At 40.5% G+C, this 8,588-nt stretch overlaps 1 long non-coding RNA gene and 1 pseudogene across 1 annotated transcript; both read right to left on the reverse strand.

Annotated features, from left to right (window-relative positions):
• Positions 1–53: 53 nt before the first annotated feature.
• Positions 54–1,803, reverse strand: LOC131314761 (heat shock 70 kDa protein 1-like; annotated as a pseudogene).
• Positions 1,804–5,228: 3,425 nt separating this feature from the next.
• LOC131314764 (uncharacterized) lies at positions 5,229–7,487 on the reverse strand. Its single transcript, XR_009196512.1, has 2 exons — positions 7,356–7,487; positions 5,229–6,692 (listed from the first exon to the last, which is right to left on the reverse strand). It is a non-coding gene; the product is annotated as an uncharacterized LOC131314764 (long non-coding RNA).
• Positions 7,488–8,588: the final 1,101 nt, after the last annotated feature.

Genomic DNA, 8,588 nt, shown 5'->3' on the forward strand with positions numbered 1-8,588 from the left:
TTTGTAGCAATCCCACCAGAACATTTACAGAGATTGGTTTGAGAGAAGAGTAGTAATCCCAAAATTTTACTGCTACAACAAACGAAGATAAGATCTTCACAACACTTTCATGGTTTCACCATCTAGTTGCAAGCAATGACAGAAAAATGAATGAAATCCTCAAAATGAAGATTGGAACATCATAATAACCTTGGTCAATCATAGGTCAAGCCCCGCTTCCACCACCGAAAGAATGGCCATCCTCCACCAGCGCCCTTGCACATCTTAGCAACTATAGGGTTGCAAAGCCCCACCAATTCCTTCATCTTGAACTCAAACTCATTCGTCTCCGCAAGCTGGTTCCCATCCAACCACTGAATCGCCTGCTCAAACGCAGCTTCAAACTTCTTCATGTCAGCCAGAGGAATCTTCGCGACATTGTTCTCATTCTTAATGGTGTTCCTCATGTCATAAGCGTAATTCTCCAATGCGTTCTTCGCTTCCACTTTCTTCTTGTGCTCCTCGTCTTCCAACTTGTACTTCTCGGCCTCCAGCACCATTTTCTCAATCTCCTCCTTCGACAGCGTACCCCTTGTGATCGTGATCTTCTTCTTCTGTCCAGTAGTTTTGTCCTCTACAGATGCATTCAGAATACCATTTGCATCGATATCGAAACAGATATTGATAACCGGGACACCCCTAAGAGCCGGAGGAAATCCGTCCAACGTGAATTCGCCCAAGAAGTTGGTGTCTTTGGCTCGAGTTCTTTCTCCCTCCAAGACGTAAATGCCAACACCGGTTTGGTTATCTTGGAAAGTAGTTACCTCCGGCTCTTTCTTTGTCAGAATGGTGGTGTTTTTTGGAATCATCACACTCATATCCCCATTCATATTTTCATAACCGAGGGAAAGCGGAGTGACATCAACCATCAGTAATAAATCTTGAACCTTCTCATTTTGCTCACCACTCAAAATTGCGGCCTGAACTGTGGCAAGCCACAGCCTCATCAGGGTTAATGCTTTTGCAAAGCTCCTTCCCATTGAAGAAATCCTGCAACAACTGCCGGACCTTGGGAATCCAAGTGGACCCACCAACAAGAACGACTTCATTGACATTGGTCTTGTCCATTTTTGCATCCCTCAAACACTCCTCCACTGGCTTCATACACTTCTTGAACAAGTCAATGTTCAGCTCCTCGAACCTGGCCCGAGTAATAGTCGCGCAATAGTCAATCCCCTCATATAACGCATCGATCTCGATCGTAGTTTCAGTTGTCGACGAAAGATTCCTCTTAGCTCTTTCACAACTAGTCCTCAACCTCCTTAAAGTTCTTGGGTTTCCACTGATATCCTTTTATTCTTCCTCCTGAATTCCTGAACGAAATGGTACACCATCCTGTTATCAAAATCTTCACCCCCCAAATGCGTATCCCCACCAGTAGCTTTAACCTCGATTTTACCCTCTTCAATGGTTAGTAGAGAGACGTCGAATGTTCCACCCCCGAGATCGAATATGAGCACGTTTTTCCAACTGGTGCTATCGGCTTTGTTGTCAAGACCATAAGCAACGGTGGCAGCAGTTGGCTCGTTGATTATCTGCACGACGTTGAGACTGCCAATGACTCCGGCGTCTTTGGTGGCTTGTCTCTGTGAATTGTTGAAGTAGGCGGGGACAGTGATGACAGCATTTTTTATTGTGGTGCCGAGGTAATCCTCTGCTATTTCTCTCATTTTTACGAGGACCATGGAGGAGATTTTTTCGGCACGCGGAGAATTGTTTCTCTTTGTTCTTGTATACTACTCCTATCATGGGTTTGTCGTCTGAGCCGGGTGTGACCTTGAACGGTCATAGCATCATGTTGCTTTGGACAAGAGCGTCACTGTACCTTCTTATGATTAGATGCTTAGCATCTGTTAAAGATCTAAAAAGGGTATAACATTGTAATATGCTGATATAGGACATGTATGAATCTATGCCGCTAGATTGGACATTGTTTCAAAAGGAATCGCATTACCCTCTTCCTAAATTCGAGCAGTAGTGTGATCTAGGAAGGGTCCTCTGAGGCAACTCAGGCAAGGCAAGCAAGTTTGAGCTTTGAACCTCCAAATTTTACTTAAAATTAGGGGCTCCCAATTATCTACTATTAGCATGAATAAAAAATAAAGTGGGAGTAAAATTTCTCCATCTATTTCCATATGAACAAAAAACTTTGATATTTCTTGAGTAAGGGATAAAATTGCAAAAGGGTATCAACCAGTTTTTTTTGGAGGACCACTCAATACTTCTGCCTGGTAAAACGACATGCATAATTAATATGTGGTGGGTATTAAAGCGCCCAAGGCTCTGTTCGGCACACTGTAAAATAGAAGGCACTACAAGAAATTAAAGTTTAAGAGACAGTTATTTGGGACTCCTAAAGTGTCTTTAGGAGCAAAAATATCATGCTCTCTTTTCCAACCAAAATGTGATTTTAGTTTCTAAAGTTTTGTCCCAATAAGAGGGAGAGTACTTACTATGGAAAGTCAATCCTAATCAAATCGTGATAAGCTCCTAATTACAATCAATCCAAAATATTCTACAATATTCTACATTATTCTAACATCCCCCTCAAACTCAAGGAGGTAATGCAGAGACCAACTTGAGTTTGGAAGCTAAGTCATGGAAATAGGCTGAAGGATGAGCTTTGGTGAAGATGTAAACTGTTTGATTAGAAGAGGAAATTGAGACAAGGCGAATGGTGCCTCGGGCAACATGTTGTCGTATGAAGTGGCAATCAATCTCAATGTGTTTGGTACGATCATGGAATATATCATTGTGAGAATCTGAATAGCACTCTGATTGTCACAATAGAGCATAGTGGAAGATGAATGAACAACACCCATATCTGCAAGACGCCAACGAAGCTATAATAACTCTTGAGCAGTGTCAGCAAGAGCACAAGAGTTTGCTTCTTACTACGCCAAGATATAAGAGAATCACCAAGAAAAAAACAATAGCCTGTTGTGGAACGACGATCTGTAGGGTCACCAGCCCAATCTGCATCAGAGTAAGCACGCAACTCTAGAGAAGAATGGATTGAGTAATGTAAACCATGAAATAAGGTGCCCTTAATATAGCGAAGTATACGAAGAACAGCAGTATAATGAGGTGACCGTGGAGCAGACATGAATTGACTGACAATATGAATTGCATAGGCGATATCTGGTCGAGTAACTATGAGATATACAAACTGCCAACGAGTTGCCAATAAAGAGTAGCATCAGGAAGTAGGTTACCATCTAGAGGAGTGAGGTGAGTAGTAGGATCGAGAGGAGTGCATGCAGTCATGCTATCAGCAATGCCAGCACGTGTGAGAAGATCAGATGCATACTTAGCTTGGGAGAGAAAATAACCATCTGAATTAGAGGAAATCTCAAGACCCAAGAAATAGCTTAGAGTGCCCAAATATTTCATCTCAAATTGCTCACGGAGAAAGGCTTTGAGGTCAGAAATACCATTGATATCATCTCCAGTAATAATCATATCATCGACAAAGAGAAGAACAAAAATAATCCCATGAGCCGCCTTTCGAACAAAGAGTGCAGAATCATATGAACTTGAAGAGAATCCAAATGTCTGAAGAGTAGTACTGAACTTGGAAAACCAGGCTCAAGGAGCTTGCTTGAGACCATATAGAGCACGGTTTAGTTTATACACCTTATTTGGAGGATGGATCACCCCAGGAGGAGGTTGCAGGTAAACTTCTTCTGTTAGACCACCATTAAGAAAGGCATTTTTAACATCCATTTGATACAACTCCCACTTGCGTACTGCAGTAACCGCAATTAAACTCCGAACAGAGGCGAAACAAGCAACAGGGGCAAATGTCTCCTCATAATCAATACCATACTCTTGAGTGAAACCCTTTGCAACCAAACAAGCTTTATAGCGCTCGATAGAGCCATCAAAGCGAGTCTTAATTTTATAGACCCATTTGGAGCCTATCGCAATCTTGCCAAGAGGAAGATCAACAAAATCCCAAGTATGAGTCTTATCCAAAGCCTGTAATTCTTCTTCCATTGCTTTCTGCCAAAGAGGGTTAGAACTGGCCTCACGGTAGGAGTGAGGTTCATGCTGAGAGAGGATAGTAGAAAAGCAATGATAATCAAGAAGACAGACAGGTATTTCTTTTGCTCGAGTAGAGCGACGAAGTGGTGAATCAAGAGATAGAACTTGTTCAGAAGGCTCTGTAGGGGGAGAGCTGGATGATGCAAGGGGCTCACTTGGATTAGAGCCAAGGTTTGAAGGCTCAGGGAGAGAAGAGCCAAGTGCAGGAGCAAGATCGTTGGACAAAGCAAGTACATCGGGAGAGGCTGTATCAGTTAGCTCAGAAGAAGTTGCATCAATCTCATCAAATAGCAACTCTACAGAAGGATCAGTAAAGAATGATGAGTGGAAACAGACGGTAAATAAAACTTTGACATGGAGGAAAACATCTTATGTCCCCAAAATATGACATGATGAGAAATACGAAGACGCTTAGAAAGTGGATCCCAGCATCTGTATCCTTTGTGCTCAATTCCATAACCTAAGAAGCAACAAAGACGAGCTCGAGGTTCTTACTTTATACGCTCATGAGGTTGAAGTAGGACAAAACAAGCACACCCAAAGACTTTGAGGAGATCATATGCAAGCAAAATACCATAAAGACGTTCATAATGTGATTGATTCCCAATAATGGGAGAGGGGACACGGTTGATAGTATACACTGCGGTTATAGATGTTTCTCCCCAAAAACGTTCTGGACATGAGGAAGATATAAGAAGTGCACGAGTGGTGTCTAAAATATGTCGGTGTTTACGCTCAGCACGCTCATTTTGTTGAGACGTGCTAGGACAGGATCGGTGAGGTAGAGTTCCATTTTGACAAAGAAAGTTCAAAAATGATGTTTCTCTGTATTCCGTGGCATTATCAGCCCGAAAAACTTTAATAGTACGAGAAAATTGAGTTTGAACCATTTTTGCAAAATCAAAGTAAATTTGTGGTAGCTCGGATGGTCTACGTAAAAGGTAAATCCATTTAAAACGGGAGTAGTCATCAACAAATATCACAAAGTATTTTGATCCACCCATGGTGGTGTTGGGAGAAGGTCCCTGTCACGACCCCATCCCAATAGTTGGATAATAAGAAAGTCATGACCGGTCAGTGATCTCACTTCCACCCAAGGCCTCATAACTACTCAGTCCAAAAATAAAAGAAATTTACAACAATTTAAAAAAAAAAACTGCGGAAGCATTATTACATTTATTAAAACACCATCAGAGCCTTAGCGAATTTACAACCTTTTCAAAACGTAGGTGATCTTACACAAAATGGGGAACAGTCAATTACCGGTTTGGTTTTCAAAATTTAGCTATACAATATCTACATGTCCACCGGGCAGCAGCATACTTCATTCCTACTCGCCATTAGGGCTGTAAATGAACTGAGTCGTTCGTGAACTGTTCGAGGCTCGACTCGGTAAAGGCTCGTTCGAGTTCGATTCGTCTACTAAATGAACCGAACCTGAACCTCAATTTTAGGCTCGTTTCATAAATGAGCCGAACATGAACGCAACAGTATTCGGCTCGATTAGGCTCGCGAACCTGAACTATATGTGTATCATGGGGATTTTATATAGTTATATAGTAAAAATTTTAAAACTTGTACAAGTCTAAACGTTTACAATTACTAAAAATTTACTTATGTATATGTTTTTATCTTTTTATATGTATATGAACATATTTATGTACATAATGAAAATTTTATTTGCAGTTTTAGACCTGTATAAGAACATAAAAATATGATATTATTGAATCGTTAAGGCTCGTAAACAAGCTCGAGTTCGACCCAAACCTGGGCAAGCTCGGTTCGAGTTCGGCTCGTCATAATTTTCATTGAGTTCGGCTCGAGCTCGAGTTCGCTAAAAAACTTAACGAACGAATCTGAGTATTCTAATATTCGGCTCGGTTCGGCTCGTTTACAGCCCTACTCGCCATAACCTGTAGGAAAATAGTAAATTTTCATAAGCCGATAGCTCGTGTGAGATACAACACCAGAGTTATACGTTTTACCATGGAAATAACTTTCATAAACCTTATTGACATAGCAATCTAGCATATCATAGCTTTATCATAAATTTCATAAGAAGAATTGCATATCAACAACTTTGCATATGTAAATGATGCACATCCAACAGCTTAACATGCATAGGGGAGCGACCCCACGTGGTGTGAAATGATCAAATCACTGGCAACTGGTGCCATATAACAATCCTTCCTTATAACCCCTTCGTTGGTCACGGTATCTTTAAAATCCGTCCCCCTGACCCGGGACACCGCTGTCTAGATGCATCAATGAACTTTAAGCTCATAGAATTGTCATGTCAATTCTTTTTCACCTTTAGATGGCAAGGTGTTCATAGAGTCATCACCTCTCAAACATAATCATCCTTATAAAATCATCATCTTGAATACACAACTCGTAACATATTTCCATGGCATAAGGTATAAGATATAAAAACATTTCATCAAATCATGCTTCCTTATAACATATCATAACTATTGAGCATAAGAAACGCAGAACATAATTTGCTTGAAAAAGCAATATAACCAAGGTTAGCGTATCTCACCTTTAACTTCTTTACAGCTAAGCTAAAGACTTGGATCGTTCTCGTTCTTATCCCTTGAACCAACCTATTGCCAATTACTTTGTGTCATAATACATTCAAAACTGTAATCGAAATACGATTGTGAGTCGGCCTACTGGACTTTAGAAAAGGTTCGAGGTTGATACACGGCTACCATTCTTAAAAGTTAACTAGGGAACGAGACTTTGTTTAGCACTTGAGCTATTTCGCATGGGCACGCATATGCTTATACAATCAGTGAGCTACTTAGAATAGCAATTGTATAGGGATTTCTCATTCTTTCAATCTACTGACCTAATTTAACTCAACTAAAGGAACTGTAATCTAGTCTAGTTTAGTTATTAGGTGATTTACCTAGGTATACGTATATATATGCTCATTACCAGAAATTTACTAGAACTCAAATTGATTATGCTTTTCCTTTAGTCTAAGCAAAACAAGATTTGATTAAGGACTAATTAATAAGTGCACTTATATGCATGCCTAGATGTTCCAGCACCTAATACATATATCACACACATTCTAATTTTATACTAGATGCAAAGACACACAGCATACTTCTCGCACAGCAGCGGCGGTGCTGCTGCTACTCCTACATCTGATTTAGGTCGAAGGAAAGGGGGAAAAAGGTATGGGAAGATCCGCCATGGCCGCCACCATGTGCGGTGCCTGCGTAGGGAATACAGAAAGAGAGGGAAGAGGAAATTACCCATTGAAGTTTTCCGGCGGTAATCGAAGGATCTCGGAAGTCGGATCTAACCAGAGGGGTTCGAGAGTTGCTCCTCTCTCTCTTTTCCTTCACCGTTTTCTTTTTCTTCTAGCGGTTTCTTTTCTTCTTCTTTTTTAACCCCTTTTTACTCACTATTCTACTATATACATATATTAGATATTTTAGAGGTAAAACATCCCTGAGTCATTCAGAACTTAAGAAACGTGGACACATGTGCCAACCAATTCTTCTAGCTATGATACGTGTAGCTCTATGGAAATTGGAAAGTCAAAAAATTTAATTCTACTTCCTAATAACCAATTCTTCTAGCTATGATACGTGTAGCTCTACGTGTAGCTCCGGGTTCCGAACTCAAAAAGATTACAACGTAGACTAATTAAAATATGTAGCTTCTTAGAGTGTCGTTCGCTTCCTAAAGAAAGTATTAAACCCCTACAATTATATCGTGCTATGCTCGTATCCTAAAAATATTTACTAAAGTGCATTTTTTTTTAAATCTCGTAACCTAATTAGGATCACCCAAGTATACTTTTAGATGTCGGGCCTGACAGTCCCCAAATATCAGAGTGAATTAAATCAAATGGGGCAGATGAAACAGAATCACTTTGGGTAAAAGATAATGCTGTTTGTTTAGCGAGTTGACACGAAGGACAATCAATATGTTCATCTTTAACTGATCCTAGATGACCACTTAAACTAAAGTACGTAGTCGACCAAAAGAAACATGACCAAAGACCTATAGAAGTGGAGGCATTGGAGGTTACAAAACATTGTAAAGAACTCACAGATTGAACGGGAGGAACAGAAAGACAAGACTGGGCTATAGCAGAGAGCTGAGATGGAATGTGAAGATTGATGAGCTCATACAGACGTCCAACTTTACGGCCTATCCCAATCTTCTTTCCTGTCCGAGGATCCTGCACCTGGCAACCAGTAGAAGAAAAGGTGATCGTGAGACCGAGTTCACATAATTGACCTATAGAAATTAGGTTCAAGGTAAGGGTAGGAACCAAGTAAGCATCAGAAAGGAACATGCTAGGAGTAGAAACAGTACTGACATGAGTAACAGGCATCATAGAACCATCAGCAGTATGAATAGATGGAGTCCGAGAATTAGCAGCTTTTGTGTAAAAAACATGTGGATCAAATGTCATGTGATTGCAACACGCAGAATCAAAGAACCATGAGGATTTACCTGAGGTGGCAGACAAA

This window comes from Rhododendron vialii, chromosome 13a (genome assembly GCF_030253575.1).
Source record: "Rhododendron vialii isolate Sample 1 chromosome 13a, ASM3025357v1".
Classification (NCBI taxonomy): Eukaryota; Viridiplantae; Streptophyta; class Magnoliopsida; order Ericales; family Ericaceae; genus Rhododendron; species Rhododendron vialii.